Genomic DNA, 15,874 nt, shown 5'->3' on the forward strand with positions numbered 1-15,874 from the left:
CAGGTTCACTGCTGTGTGCTCACACACCTGAGACACCTGCTTTCCAAAACACACTTTCTAAATCTACAAATGAATAAAAGGAGAACTAAATGAGTAAAGCCAAGTAAAACATGGCCATGGCCTTCAAGAACCCTACATATGTATATGACCTTTTCCCTTATTTTATTTTATTTTTTTGGTACTGGAGATTGAATTTTGGGGCACTTGACTACTAAGCCACATCCCCACCCCTATTTAGTATTTTAAGTCTTCTCTTTTTTTATTGAGACAAAATATTTGTACATATTTGTGGGTACATTATAATTTGATACATGCATATGATAATGACTGACTTTTTCTTTAATGATATCAATAATTTAAGGAAAATACCTATAGTTTTTATTGAAGACCATTATTATTATTATTATTATTATTATTATTATTATTATTATTATTATTTTGGTACTGGGGTTGAACTCAGGGGCACTCAACCCACTGAGCCACATCCCAAACCCTTTTTTTGTATTTTATTTAGAGACAGGGTCTCATATAGTTGCGTAGCATCTTGCTGTTGGTGAGGCTGGCTTTGAACTCAATGATCCTCCTGTCTCAGCCTCCCAAGATGCAGGGATTACAGGTGTGTACCACCACCACAACTGGCCCCTAGTCTAATTTTTAAGAAAATATTTTAATTAGCTTCTTCCTGTTACATGTTCAAACACAATAAGTTTCCTTTTCACATATATCCTTTGTTTGTATTTCCTATGACCTGGTGGTTCTTGGTTACTTTTTAAAATGACATTGTTGTCCTAGTTCAGCTGTTGTGAATTTAAGGCAATATCTCTCGGAGTCTTTTACCATCTAAGCCAAACCTAGTTTATAAGGATTGTGATATGGCTCATCTTAGGTAATAAATTAAGTTCTTATGTCATAGAGTTTCCTGGGGTTTCTTCTTAAGTTTTTTCTCATTTATGACAGTGTCACACTTTTCAAGTGATTTTACCTAAGGAACATCATTAAAGAAATAGTTGGAAATACTTATCTGGTATTCATTCGATGGTGCCCTTCATGCCCAATGTTTCATTTAATCCTTACCATGATGTCATCAAGAAGTGGTCTCCATGTTTACAGGTTGTACAGCCCAGGTGCCTCCACCAGGGACCCATGCCTATAGAGGTTAAAATTAGAACTTGAATTCTCTTCTTGTAGGGCAAAATCTCATCAAGTTTTGACTACTACTTTGGAATTATTCACAATGGACATACTATTGATGGGAATAGCAGCAAAATGAGAGTGCCTGGGTGCATGTTTCAGGAATATTGACTGCTCTTCCAGAGCCAAATTGAGCAGCGATTGATGCTATAAATGGCATCAAATTATTTTGCCATCAGTTGCTAAAGGCTAGTGTTTTCCTACTGTGCCTGGAGGTGAAGGCATCTACTCTTGGGCTACCCCAAGCTAATAGCATTGGATCTTTTATCCCTGAGCAGATTACAGCTGGATGACATTATCCCAACAGACAGCCCTGGTAGTTTTTCTACCACCGTTGATATCAGCTAAGGCAAAGAGGATTCCGGGAACAGGTTAGTGGGAGGGCATCACGGTTTCTCTCCTGCTCCAGTGGCTTTGTTGTATGGAATCTCATACGGATTCTGTGACTGTTTTTATACAGGTTTGTTGTAGTCTACCTGCTATTGTGAAGTGTTATGAGGAAGAAATAAATTTAAGTCAAGCGTTCAACTGCATAAGCATGGCACTTGAGAAATTCAGTAGATATTTTTTAATGATTTTATCTGAAATACATGAATCTTTAGTACTACAGTTTTACATAATGCTTCTTAACTCTTCCTCAAAGTACATAGTCATATATATATATATATATATGTTTAATGTCCAATAGCCTTATTGGATACCCATGAAAGGTTTCATTGCTACTTTTTTTTTTTTACAGATGAGAAAAGGCCCAAGGAAGGTCAATTAGAAGCTGAGTCCATGAAGTTGGCTTGTCCTGATCTGACCTTAACTAATTGACCTTAACACTTGAGCTTTTCTCTGGCTCCTCTTTCCCCACACCACAAACACGAGCATACACCTTGGATTTTTATTTTTTAATTGATTTAGGTTACAGTCATCTTAAGTCTCAGCTCTTGTAACACTTTGGTGTTTGTTCTTTCAGATGTTTCTCAGCGTATGTGCCTAGACCATGGGCGGGGCAGTGCTATTTGCTTACTTCCTTGATCGGCTTAATAATATTTAATGGGTATGCTTCCTTTTAGTAAAAACTTACCTAGACCATCGTTTTCATGGACGTGAAGCATTCCACTCCAAGGAGTCCCCGGATGTCTTTTTATCATTACACCCATAATCTCACAGCCTGTACAACCTCTGGCCAGAGGCAACTTTAATGTTGTCCCTGATGATTTTTTTAAAGTTTGATATTAGCAGTCATTGTAATGAGGATCTTGCTGCTAGGTTGTACCCATCGTATACCAAAGAGGTCTGATGAGTAGACTTACAAGTTGAAGAAAGATCTGAGCAGGGAATTAAGGAGAGAACTGGTACTCAGAAAAGAGAGTTCCTTCAGTAAAGGGGACAGGCTTGGATGAAGAATCCACTCTCGGTGGAGCACAGGAGGGATTCTGGGGAGCTCAAAGTGGGTCAGATGGTCCTCACTGACAGGCAAGCCTTCTCTACTTCAGCCCACGGAATGGATCATAGCAAATATTTCCCATTTTTTCTCAAAGGCTCTCCATTCAATCTTTTTTTAATATTTATTTTTGAGTTGTAGTCAGACACAATATCTTTATTTCACTTATTTATTTTTATGTGGTGCTGAGGATCGAACCCAAGGTCTCACGTGTAAGGTGAGCGCTCTACCGCTGAGCCACAACCCCAGCCCCCTCCATTCAATCGTCCATGGGATTAAGTGAAGCTCAGTCCAAACTCCCACCTCCAAAAATACTGATTTAATTGTTCTGGGATGAGTCCAAGCAAAAATAGATTTTTCAAACACACACATGATTTTCTTATAGCCAAAATTGAGAGTTACTGCTGTACACGCATCTTTTATTTTGTATAAAAGAGAGTAGAGGACTATTCTTGGAGTCAGGGTTTTGTACTGTAAGTTATATTTTCAACAGTTTTAAAGACTTAAGTGTTTTTAGGTTATCTCAGTGAGAAATACTTCCTTAGAAAAATATTCATGCTCTGGTTTTATACATCTGATTTTAAAATATTTTTAGCTTTCTTTAATTGTCTTAACTTTTCATTTATTCCTCACATTTTTGTTTGTGTGTGTTTATAGTCAGTTAATTTGTTAATCATCTGTCTTCTCCTGCTAGAAGCACTCTGAGGACAGGGATTTTTAAATTATTTTGGTCATTATTATATCCCCAGTGTCAAGAAAGCCTGGTACATAGTAAGTACTTGATGAATATTTGTGTAACATTTCCTGACTCCCATTTTAATTCAGGAATCATGATTCCTAATTCCAAGGAGCTTACGATCTATTGAAAACACAGATAGGAAAATTAATAGTCATAGCTCACTATTTCTTTAGAACTCGATATGCTGGAATTTCACATTTTCAATACTTGAAGCAATGCAGAAGCTTAAAGTGTAAGGGAAAGACCTCACCATCATTTTCTTTTATTCTCTCGGGAAGCAACATGATAGGTAGCAAAGCAAAAGAGCCCATTGACCCAGAACAAATGCAGCCTTAGATTAGTTACTAATAGACCTTGAGGAAGCCTGTTTAACCCTTTGGGTGTCTATGTTCTCATCTCCAATATCACATCATTGGATGACTTAACTCTTTGCAGAACTTATTAGTTGGTATTTCTGTGTTATTTCAGCCTGGCCTATTACTTAATGGGAGTTGTTAAGTAAGTCATTAAGTGACATTCTTTTTTTTTTTTCTTTTCATTATCTGCAACTCTGGAATTTTTATCCAGATTGGTTTGCCCCTCCCTTTCTTGTTATTGCCCACGCTATTTTGGGGCTATATGCTTTTTGAGTCCCATTATCAAACTCAACAACAACAACAACAAACACCCTCTTTGGTGTTACCACTCACTTTGTTTAATCCAAAGTCACATGCTACTTCTCTGCACGCTCACCACAGATGCATACAAATCACCCACAATCATGAATGAGTCCGCATTTAGAGTCGATTCAGTGGAAAGTATTTAAAGATTCTTCACGAAGGGTGCACTCAGTCTGGCATTAAAAGAAGCTCAGTTTCTAAATCCTAGGAGATTGCAAACTCAGATGCTTTGGAAACCTAAACCTTGTAGAATTCTTAGATGCAAAGTCATTGAGAAAATGAAGCTCTTGTATTGTATTTATTTGGCAAGTCTTTATTGACAGCTCACGACTGTGCAGAACTCTTAAGTGGAATAGGAAAGTTGCTCAAGGAGTCTTAGATCCAGTCTCCCACTCTAAATGACTCCTGCTTTCTTGGGGAGGGGCCAGGGAAGAAACAGGGGATTATCAGGAAGCATACTTTGATTTCCTTTACCCTGGTTGGCCCCACCGTGAGGGCAGACTTGCCCCTGAATAGCTTCCAGCTTGAGGCCATTTTTTCTCTTTCTAATGCTATTGCTAGGATACTGCAGTAATCAGATCATTTGACAATGCCCGTGTCTTAGTGTACCCAACCTGAAATCCCATCCACACCCAGGTGTCAGAGACCTGCAGCTGCAGATTCACACACATCTCGTGGTGCTAAGTCTTTGTGAACAAGTCACGTTGGCCTTTCCAAAGGTGCCTTCTAAGCACTTCTTTTAGGCAGAAAATGAACTATCTTGTAATTTTTTAGCTGTAATAGAGAATTATTATAAACACTGCTTGCATAGTCTAAAAAACACTGCTTATGCATAGTCTACTAATTTACAGCAAGAAAGCCTTATGAGTTATTTACAGTAGGCCTCCTTTCTGAAGTCTTGGTACTGATGTTCTGATGATTTGTGCTATTGTGTGATGTTTGTTAAATATTTTGACTACACCCTCCTTCCCACTTACAACTAATAATAAGTATGAACAATTAATTTTTGCTCATTGCAAGTCCCTACCTTGGGACTTTTAAACTTGCTTTTACTCATTTCTCTGCCTAGAACATTTCTTTTTTAGTTAATGTAGCTGCTATATTAAATGCCATCCCCCCATCCATATATAACATATATATATTTGTAGTTACTAGGGGAACTTACATAGGTTTTTCTGTTCTCTCTGTGCATATATATATATATATATATATATATATATATATACACACACACACACGCACACACACATTTTCATATATATATATGTATATGAAAACATGTAGCTAAATATATTCTCTCTTTATATGCATTTTATATATTTACCTATTTGTATCTGGAAGGGGCTGCTGGACTTGTTACCTGCCATCCTCTCTCCAGCAGTCTAAACTGTAAGTTCCTAAAAACAGATAATAACATATACTAGGCAATCCTAAAACCAGATAATAGGGTAAACCAAGCTTTTTTTTTTTTTTTTTTTTTTTTTTTTTCTGGTGGTGCTGGGGATTGAATCCAGGGCCTTGTGCATATGAGGCAGGCACTCTACCAACTGAGCTACATCCCCAGCCAGTATTAAAAAATCAGATAATACCATATACTAGGCACTCAAGTATGTGTAAGCAATAATATATATTATTTACAAATATATGTATTTCACGTTTGTGCACAGATGGAAGGTATGTCAACAAGAGATACTGTGTTCAATGTGGTATTGATTCCAAGCAATCACTTCATGTACTCAATCATAACTAACCATGCTTCTTCAATCTAGTATCTCAAACTTGATAAGTAACTGGTAGGCACTGATCTTTATACAAACTGTAGGATTCTGAGCATTCATGTATAGTTTTGACCATACAGTTTATATATTGGGTAGGTTATAGTGTATAAAAAGTTCTTCCTTTACCCCTTCATTTCTTCATATCCTGTCCCCAGTTCAAATTCTTTTGAATTAATGGTCCATAATGGGGCTCAGACTTCTGTACATCTATCTAGGGACCCCGATTGTTCCAACAAAGCATCTAGAAATTTCTAGACATCAGGATGAGTTGGACTTGTTGAAAGATATCTTATAGGAGAAAGAAAGCTTAGGATAGGATTTGAGATAATGATAGTATATAAGCAAATGAAGGGAAAGGAAAGAACATTCTAGTGGAAAAGTCAGCTATTCCCAGTAGGACCAGAGATAGGCTGTGAGTTCACATGGACCAGTAACATAGAGGGAGAAGCTATTTCAAAGCAACTTCATCTTTCTGCACAGAAGACCAACTCTGCTTCATGGGATATAACTACATCCATCACCTTAGTTTTATCTGTTGGTAAATAAGTAATATGCCTTTCTAACTCATTTTGCATCCTCTGATTTAAAATAGATTGGAATCATGCATGTTTGTGCCCATTTTGTTCTAATAATCTCTTCAGTAAAATTTTAATATATAAAAGAAGGGAGTGAAAAAAAATTTTTTTAGCTATATCTGATTTAATACCAATTCTTCCTCTCATTAGCCATGTGATTTTAGGACCGATAACAGTGTTAAATGGATTGTTTAAATGAAATGATGCATAGATAGATATTAATTCAGCATCAAACACATAGGAAGCATTCAGTAAAGATCAGCAGCTATTTGCTGTTTTAAAATTAAGGTGACATTTTTTTCCCTAAGAGAATTATGACACTTTTTAAATGGAAAGAAAAAAAATAGGTTGGAGTTTAAGATAATGATAAGTATCTTGTAACTATCTTAGCAACTGATTGTTTTGTACTTTGCTTTGGTCATAGAGGATTGAGAAAATCCTGTTTCATAAAAATGAGTGTTTTTAAGTGGTTTTAACAGGTTTAAAACTGTTCATCCTCATTTTTCAAAATATTTGCTTTTCTCCCAAGACAAGCACAGAATGATTCTGTTTTGATGGTTAATGCTATGGTGAGTCTCCAATATGTTCATGATAAGACAAATAACACATCTAAGTGTGAGCATGGCTTTCTAAAAAGTAGTTATATTGGTATTTAAATACACAAAATATACCTTATACTACAATATTGATTATCAGCCCTTACAGCAATTGTACTGATGTTCAGGGTTCCACAGAATACAGTTTAAAAATTCCTGGCTGAGAAAAGTGACTTTTGGAACTGATAATATTGTTAAATGAATTGTTTAAATGAAATAATGCATATACAGAAATTGATTCAGTTTTAGACACATAGGAAGCATTTAGTAAGAATTGGCTGCTAATTGCCATTTTAAACTTAAAATAGCATTTTGTACTTTGCTTTGTTTCTGTTCTGAATGAACAGAAAAGAGTGAAGTTGGGATTTGAGACAGTGATCAGAATCTTCTAACCTCTCTTAGCACCTACTACAGCCCCACTTGTAGTGGTGTTGGGTGGCGAGGGGTAGCTCTGGTTTTTTTAGACTACATCAATTGTTTCCTCTTAATTGATGAGCTGAGACTTCTGTAGGGGCCGATAGTAAGTTTATTTGGCATGATTTCCTCTTCAAAAAACCATGTTGGCTCTTTCAAGACATTTGCAAATTGACTGCTTGGTGATATATACCAGTATACTTCCAAAAAACAGATTTGAGAAGAATGAATCTCTGCATTTACAAGACTCACTCTGCCCTTTACAAGAGATGGTTGTCACATTTATTCCAACTCAAAGCCCAGTGAATAATTTCCGAATTAGCCACTCTGTTCAAATTTCTTCTTTCCGGCTCAGAATATATTGGTCCATCAGCTGGTTTATGTGAGATAAAGGCAAGCTTCTTTACAATCATAGTCTAAAATGGAGATTATTAAGAAGACAAAGGTGCTCAGCATGGGGAATACAGAGAAAATAACAAAAGAAGAATGGAAAGTTACATTATATTCTTAGGAATTTAAGTTATTCTTATTCGTTTTAATTAGGCATCTACTACATGCCATGTCTTTTTTTCCCCCCTGCAGTGCTGGAGTGGTGGGGATCAAATCCAGGGTCTTGCTCATGCTAGGCAAGCCTTCTACCTCTGAGCTGTACCCACATCCCTATATGCCAGGTATCTTCACAGTAATCAAATAGGCCTCACAGAGATTCTATTTTAGATAGCTTTTTGGATAAATCACTAAGATTGATGTTGCGCTATAGAGATGAATGCCAAAAAGAAAAAAATAAATTTGGGAAGGAAGCTAGGATGTCTCCAACACAGTTGGAAAGGTGTCACCGAGAAGGAATAAAGGAAGGAATGAAAATAAAGGAAGGAATAAAGGAAGGAATGAAAGGGAAACCCTGTGACTATCTGTGAAAAGATCCTCCTAGGCAGAGGAAGCAGCAAGGGCAAAGGCCTTGGGACAGAATTTCTGGCTCTTCTGTGAGCCAGTGAGGAGGTCAGAGGACTGCAGAGGATTCAGGTAAATGGGGTGTTGACAATGTATGATGATAAGGTGGTGGAGCATGTTCACCTTCCCCAGTTAGCCTGTGGTAGTCTGGGTTAAGCCCTGAGTAGTTGATCACACCCTCAAAATGTCCTGGTTTGGATGATAAATTATATGGTGGTCCTAGGATAATAGGTCACTCTTAGAATTTTGGTTTTTTCTTTTAGGGACATAGAAGTCATGGGGTGGGGGTTGGAGGTGGTCAGAAGAGGAGCAAGACATGACCTGGGTTTTTTCAGTGCCTCTTCGTCTCCAGTGTTGGACATGGAGTATTGGGGTGGACTGGCAAGTGGAAGGGGTCAAAAATCCTGAGTTCTTTCTCCTGCACCCTGCATTTCTCTTGGTTTAAACGTGAGGATGACTGAGATGCTGGCTGGAGCTCTACAGGTCTAATTAGCCTCCTGTTTGATGCACAACCCATTGTGAGAAACAGGAAGCATCTCCTCTGCTGGTCCCTACTGATCCCAAATAGCTCATTTGCTTACACCAACCAGGGTGTTCAGGCCTTTCCGTGCAACCTCTGTTTATTTACACTTTTGGCTCTCCTGTAACCTCTTCAGAATAGCAGACTCCACATGTTCAGCACATATGTATTAACTCATGAATGTGTGATATAAACTAATAAGTTGGAATGGAGTCTAAGTACAGATGTGATATAAATTTTATGCCTGCTTAAATAGCAGCATACGTATTCATGGGAATTAAATGGATTCCCACAGGTCTAAATATATCAGTGGAGGAAATTCTTCAGATTTGTTTGTATTTTATTTCCATTCGGTTTCTATTTTATCTTTGTGAGCATTACTCTCAGTTCTTGATCACTGTTTTGCTCAGAGTGGATACCGGGGAGAAAGAACACATGTACTGATTAAATACTTTCATGTGTCAGCTACAGTTGCATATGTGAGAACAGACTCCAAAGATTGAAGTGTGTATGTATGCATTCTGTCTTAAATACGTGTACTTGGTAAATGAACTTGTGGATGCTGGGGGGAGGTATATGGACAGATATACATACATGATATTTCAAGTAGTCTTTATGCCCAAGAGTGAAATTAAAATTTGTTCTCTTTCTACTAGCCCCTAAATCCTAGTGACTTTAGCATTCAACTTACCTGTCCTGGGAATAAAATAACAAAATAACAATAAGCAAACTCCCAAAGCATTTGTAAGAAATGAATAGATACAAAAGTATTTTATAATATATTGGTAAGGGCAAGGTGGTTTTTATTGTCTTGATTACTTTCTGTTGTACACATCTGCTTGAGATTTCTTTTTTTCCTTTTTCTTCTTTCTTTCTTTCTTTCTTTTTTTTTTTTTTTTAGGTATTGGGGATTGAACCCAGGGGCACTTAACCACTGAGCCATATCCTCAGCCCTTTTTAATGTTTTATTTAGAGACAGGTTCTCACTGATTTGCTCAAGGCCTCATTAAGTTGCTGAGGCTGTCTTTGAACTTGTGATCCTCCTGCCTTAGGCGTGTGCTACCATGCTTGGTCTCTCTTGAGATTTCTTAAGTCTTTTTTCCCCCATTTTCAAGTGTCTGTCCCTTACTCAAAGCCCTGTCTTCTGTGTGTTAAACAAAAAGTTATTGGGTTATTTTAGAGATACCTATTGAATGGGGTGGGAGCTAGGAACCTATAAATAGTGCTATGTGGGGTGTGTGAGAGGGGAGGCAGACACACTGTCAGTGCCCGCAACTGAATGTAAGGAAGAAAGAAAAACCACTGTGGATTGTGGAGAAAGAGTCAAGGGAGACAAAGAGAGTCGTATAAAGGTGGGCATTCAAAATATTTCACAAACCAGTCATGGTGGCGAGTGCCGGTAACCCCAGAAACTTGGGAGGCTGAGGTAGGAGGATCACAAGTTGAAAGCCAGCCTCAGGAACTTAGCAAGGCCCTGAGCAACTTATCAAAATAAAAACAAACAAACAAATAAATAAAAACAGGCTAGGGATATGGCTTAGTCATTAAGTTCCCCTGGATTCAATCCCTGGCACAATAAATAAATAAATAAATAAATAAATAAATAAATAAATAAATAAAAATTTAACAGCCTCTTCTGCAGAGGCTCCAATCACTCAAAGCAGAAATGTGCAATAAACCATCAGGAGACATTTTCCTGCTTATAATGCTTTCAAAAAATCTAATAACCTCACATTTTATTTCATCGGGTTGGTCTGGATTACCTTTTAATTTCATTTCAGAAAATAACTTAGTTTCTCTTTATTTTGAATTCAGCTTCTTAAAACTCTTGGATCCAACTCTACACATCAAAACCCAAACCAAAATTTATACATCATAACATTTTATTTTGTTTGTTTGTTTGTTTGTATTTGTACATGAAACCATGTATGGAACTTTATGTGTGGAGATTCAGGAGTGGGACATCTATTATCAATTATATTCCTTCTTTCAACTCGTACATCCATCATAAAAGTTGCTTCCCTGTTCAGTTGTTTGAACTCCTGGTGGGGCCTAGTGGAACAAATAATCCAAAATAGTGGATAATCCAAAATGTCATTTATATTTGGCTTTGGAATACACTACCAGATGTTACTCTAGCAGATTTCCCTTCCTAATTAGGCCTCACTTAAAGTAGAAGTTAATTTTGTCTTCATTAGCTGTTTCCAAATCAGCAGGATAGGGCAAGGAGGAAGCCCAGGGCATGCTGGGTATTTGGGGGAAGGTGGCCCATCGCTAAAAGTCGGCAGTAGATCCTGCTCAAGGAATGAAATTCAAGTGCGGGAACTCAAGATGATGGGCATGTACACTGGAGTGTGTATGAACACCGTCTTGAAGAATTCTCAGGGTTTATCAACTCGTTTTTTCATCCTATTAATCATCAATCCAAAAAAAATCCATAATGGGAATTAGGCAAAAAAATTCCAAAAAATAAAACAAACAACAACAATAAAAAAAAAAACCTGAAATTTTGTACAGAAAAAAAATAGAGGCTCAGAGAGGCTAAGTGACCCCTCACACAGATCGGTCTCTGAGTAAACAGTACCTAAGAAGAAACTGAAACTGATTAATGAATGATAAGAAGACCCCCCCTGTTTCCTTCTTATTGATGATTTGAATAATGAGGTAGCAAGAATTCTCCTGGCCTAATTCGCATTAAGAGAGCTAAGATAATGAAGCTGTGATTAAATGGCTATTAAACTATTTTTATCAAACAGAGATCAAGCGAGTGTGAGAATCTGGGGACGCCCGAGTGTAATTGCAATTCTACAAGATGCAGATAAAAATTACTACCCTAAGCAGGGCAGGGTCCTTCCATCACAGGCCACATTTAACAGTCTTTGGGAGACCACATGCAGTTTTCACTCTGTGCTGCTGCCCTCAGGGTCAGTAAGCATCCCCAAGTCTCTCATCTCCTCCTTGATTCAGTGGCTTTCTCTGCTCTCTGGGGTGTGGAGTTGGGTGAGTTGAGCGCAGGGCCTGGCCCATGCCAACCCGTTGGACAGGCTTTTTGTCACCCGTCCACACAATAGGAAGTTCCTGTTATCACGCAACAGCTCCAGCACTGTAATCTGAAAGTGACTGTGGACACCCAAAGGAGCACAGTCTACCTTCTTTCAATGGTACCTTTTGAATCATGTCAGACCTAATCCAGGTCATAGGGAAACCCAGCAGTCCCAAAGAGCAGTGCTGAGCCTTCAGATTCTGTTGACTGCTCTAAACTCTCACTTATTGATGATGTGGCATGGGGTTGGAATCGTTGTGGATTCTACACTTTGGGTTGTGGGTATAAATGCCTGTGTATCATCTGTCACTGGAGATTCTTTACACCTGGAGGGAGGTTGTGTGGATGTGCCTTCTTTCTTCCTGGAGAGCCCATGGAGAGTCAAGTTTTACAGGCACAGAGACCTTGGTTTAGGTTGGAAGAAACAGCAGCAGAATAGCATGGTGTAAGGAGAAGCCAAGGTTGGACTCCCCCCACCATAGGCAATGCTGCTCCATAGCCGAGGAGCTCAGCCATGGGGGCACCTGTTGGCCAGTTTTCCCCTCTTGCCTTCTACGTCTCCTGCCAGTGCCAAGATGGAGCTAGGTTGTGGAGAGGTTGATCCTCACTTCTTCCCTGGCTCCTCTGCTTTCCTTTCTCTTATTTTTCAACTTGCACACAAGAAACATATTTTTTTATATAAATTTCTAATTTCAAAGAATTAGCAAGCAGTATCACAGCCAAGTCTTTGAAAGGTTACCTTGCGATGTCATTTTACTGACTACTGCCTTTCCATACCCTGTCACTTGTGAACAGACGTGTGTTCATAGGCCAGTGCACCTCATCTATGGCGACTTTGATTTATTTGCTCTGTAAATTGGGACTGAAGCAATAATAGAAAGTGACATTAATTGTTTAACAGAGTCCTCTTTGTCATATCCATTGCCTTGTCTGGGACATGTGATTGTTGAATCTCATATGAAACTAATTGAAATTGCCACAGTGAGGGGCAGCCTCCACTCAACTTTGTGTTGTTGTTGTGTTTGTGTTGAGCTTCGACACAAAAGTGTTATCAATAAATAGCAAGATTTCTTCCCAGAACTCCATGATTAAAGAACATAGAGAGAATTTGAAATAATAATATTTTTTTCTTCCATAATTCAAAAAGAACTTTACTAAAATAAATGGTCTTTGAGAATCTCTGAGCCACTCACATTCAGGGATGATAATAAAAATATTTAACAATTACATTGAGCGGACACTGACTGTAAATAATGAACACAGACCTTCTGGTACACTTTGCTTGACTAGGAGCCCTCCTTGTCCATATGAGTGTGCATGCCTGCTCACACACACTCACATGCATGTCATGCCAATCTCCCACACCCCCACACCCACCTCCTCCCATTGTGGTTCCAGTAGAGAGGAAAATTAAAGTAGTTGGTGGTTTAATCAGATCTTGTAAATTAATTATGACATTATCAAGCTCCAATATTTTTGCCATTGTATTTGGTGTACATTCACTCAGGCTTATTAAAGAAATTTGAGAAAACTAGTTAATTTAAGTGTTCTTTGTCATTTTGACTTGATTGGAATTATCATAGTTTGTTTACACAAGGGATAGAACTAAGGCACTATTGTATTATGTGATTGAAAGCAAATAGCAGCTTGTGATATTGCCGGAAAGCCAAACACAAAATTTAAATCACGGTAAACAAAATTACTCATTTATTGGTAAACATTTTTAACTGTTTTTCTTGAGTTCTTTTTGAACTTCAGTTAAAGAAGCCTTTTCAAATCATGGCATACCTGGAGAAATGTTCAGTTTACTGAAAATGTGTGTATGTGTCTGTGTGAACATGTGTATTTGACACAGTTTCAAAGAATATTTGGTGGAGATAATATGGAGAAATTTATAGTCATTATTTCATGAGTTTGTGATGATTTAAAATAGTGTATATTTTATTTAAATATAATTATATTTAGAATAGTTTAATAGTCTGAATTTGACTGTTTGCATATTTGGGAACCTAAAGAGGAATGTGACTGGCATTTTTGGACATCAGAGTATAATTCTCTGCAGAAAATAAGGAGAAAATCTTTCCCTACCTTTATTATTAGGGCTACACAGATAGGAATAGGAGAATCGGGGATGGCCATGTTCAATAAGCTCTGTTTTGAATTGAGTAGTTTGGATGCTACTGAATTGGTCAGTAAGTGGAAGTGAGTGTGCCATTTTGAAGTTGATAAATCACTTCTGGTCAGGACTGACCTTCTTCAGTGGTGTCTAAGCTTCATTCAGTGGTCACACCACATGGTGTCCAAAGTACTTGACTCACAATCTCAAATCTAGGAGTAGCAGGGAGATGCATTTAGCAAATGCAAAAATGTGCCCTGATATCCACCATGAGTACAAATGGCTCTTTTTGGCCTCTTGAGTCCCAAAGAAAAAGAAGCCTATAGTTTTACTCCCGGATAGAGACTGATTAGTAATGAGGGAAAACAATTTTTATGTGAAAATAGAATGTATACGTGATAAAACCCTGCCTAATTTCTCTAGTAATACAATTTGATTTTCTGATTAGCTGTCTTATTCTGTGATTCTTGTAATTTTGTCAGGTCAATTAACTGGAGTTCAGTGCTAGAGAGAAAGGAAGTGTGGGCACTGCTGGCTTCATTAGATGTCAGCAGCTTAGGTGCATTTTGTAATAGAATCTGTGTGGGATAATTTAGCACATATTGTTAATGTCATAGCGAACTGAACTTTTAGAAAAAGGACTTTGGAAGCCAGTCAAATTAGACAAACAATATAAAGTGCTAAAAGAAGGAAAAGAAAGTGATCCACACAGACTATATTGTTGGCAAAAAAATGCAGATCAATGAATTATTCAGAAAGTAATCACTGACTATCTAGACTTTGTGCCCAGCCCTGGAACTGACTGTCCAGGTGCATAGAACTTAACACGTTCTCTTGTTAGCAAGGTACACAATCCCAGGTTGGGAGTCCTTGAATGTTTTTCTGCAGAGGATCGAAGTTAGTACTCTCTTTTATAATCAATTTTTCACAAGTTCTTCCTTTCCACTGGAGGGTTCTTGGAAGGATAGAGTTTTGTCTTATTTTCTCTTTGTATCTCTACCCCCTCCACTGGCTGTGGCACAAAATAAGGTGTTCCAAACATGTCTGTGGAATCAATGACTGAAGATTAGTTTTCAATAGGTGTGTTGGTGAAACTGAATCTGGGAGGTGGAAAAGAATACTACCCTGGCCACAAGTAAAATAGTGCATTTAAGTCATTACAAAATAAGATTCCAATAACCAATCAGAAAAAGAGGGATTGAGGTAGTTGCAGAATTTAAATTTGGAGTATTGTTATCCAAACTAAAGAATTCAGGAGAAATAGCAGCTTTGTTGTGATAAAGGTCCAAAGTTTGGGTTTTGAAGATGAGGGAGCTATTGTAAAGTAGAAATGTCCAGTAGGCAGTTAAAGATTTATGACTAAAGTTGGGAGAGATGTCAGGGAGAGAAATAAATGATTTCAGAGTGTTCAGTGATGAGATTATAATTGAAATCAGGAAAGTGTATAGATTCTCCTGGTATCGTTTTAAGTTTCTGGCAGTGTTCAAATGGAAGGTTATCTAAACATTTGCAAGGGTGCTGTATAGGAGATCTAAACACCGCATCTGCAGATTAAATAGAGGATGATTAAGATTCTCTTCAGCCCTCAGATTTCCTAAATCTTACCATTGAGTTAGGAGACAAAGACACAAGTCTGTGGGAAGGTGAACGACACAGAATCACCCACAGCTGAATCAAGCGCTGACATACAGACTGCTAAGCTGGACAGTCAGCAATCAGAGACCGGTACTGCAGAGGTGTTCATTAAGCATGTGGTTCAGACCCAATATGAGTCAGGAGCCCGGGGAAGCCACGGTCGTCCTGTCCTGGCGCGGGTGCAGGATTCCACATACAGTTTACTCATTCTATTGAACGTGT

General features: G+C 38.0%; 1 protein-coding gene across 7 annotated transcripts in view; it reads left to right on the top strand.

Moving 5' to 3' along the window:
• The window catches only part of Ppargc1a (PPARG coactivator 1 alpha), a 335,116-nt gene that overhangs the window by 278,057 nt on the left and 41,185 nt on the right, over positions 1-15,874 (top strand). The gene's annotated exons all lie outside the window — the stretch shown is intronic.

Source organism: Urocitellus parryii, chromosome 10 (genome assembly GCF_045843805.1).
Source record: "Urocitellus parryii isolate mUroPar1 chromosome 10, mUroPar1.hap1, whole genome shotgun sequence".
In the NCBI taxonomy this organism is placed as follows: Eukaryota; Metazoa; Chordata; class Mammalia; order Rodentia; family Sciuridae; genus Urocitellus; species Urocitellus parryii.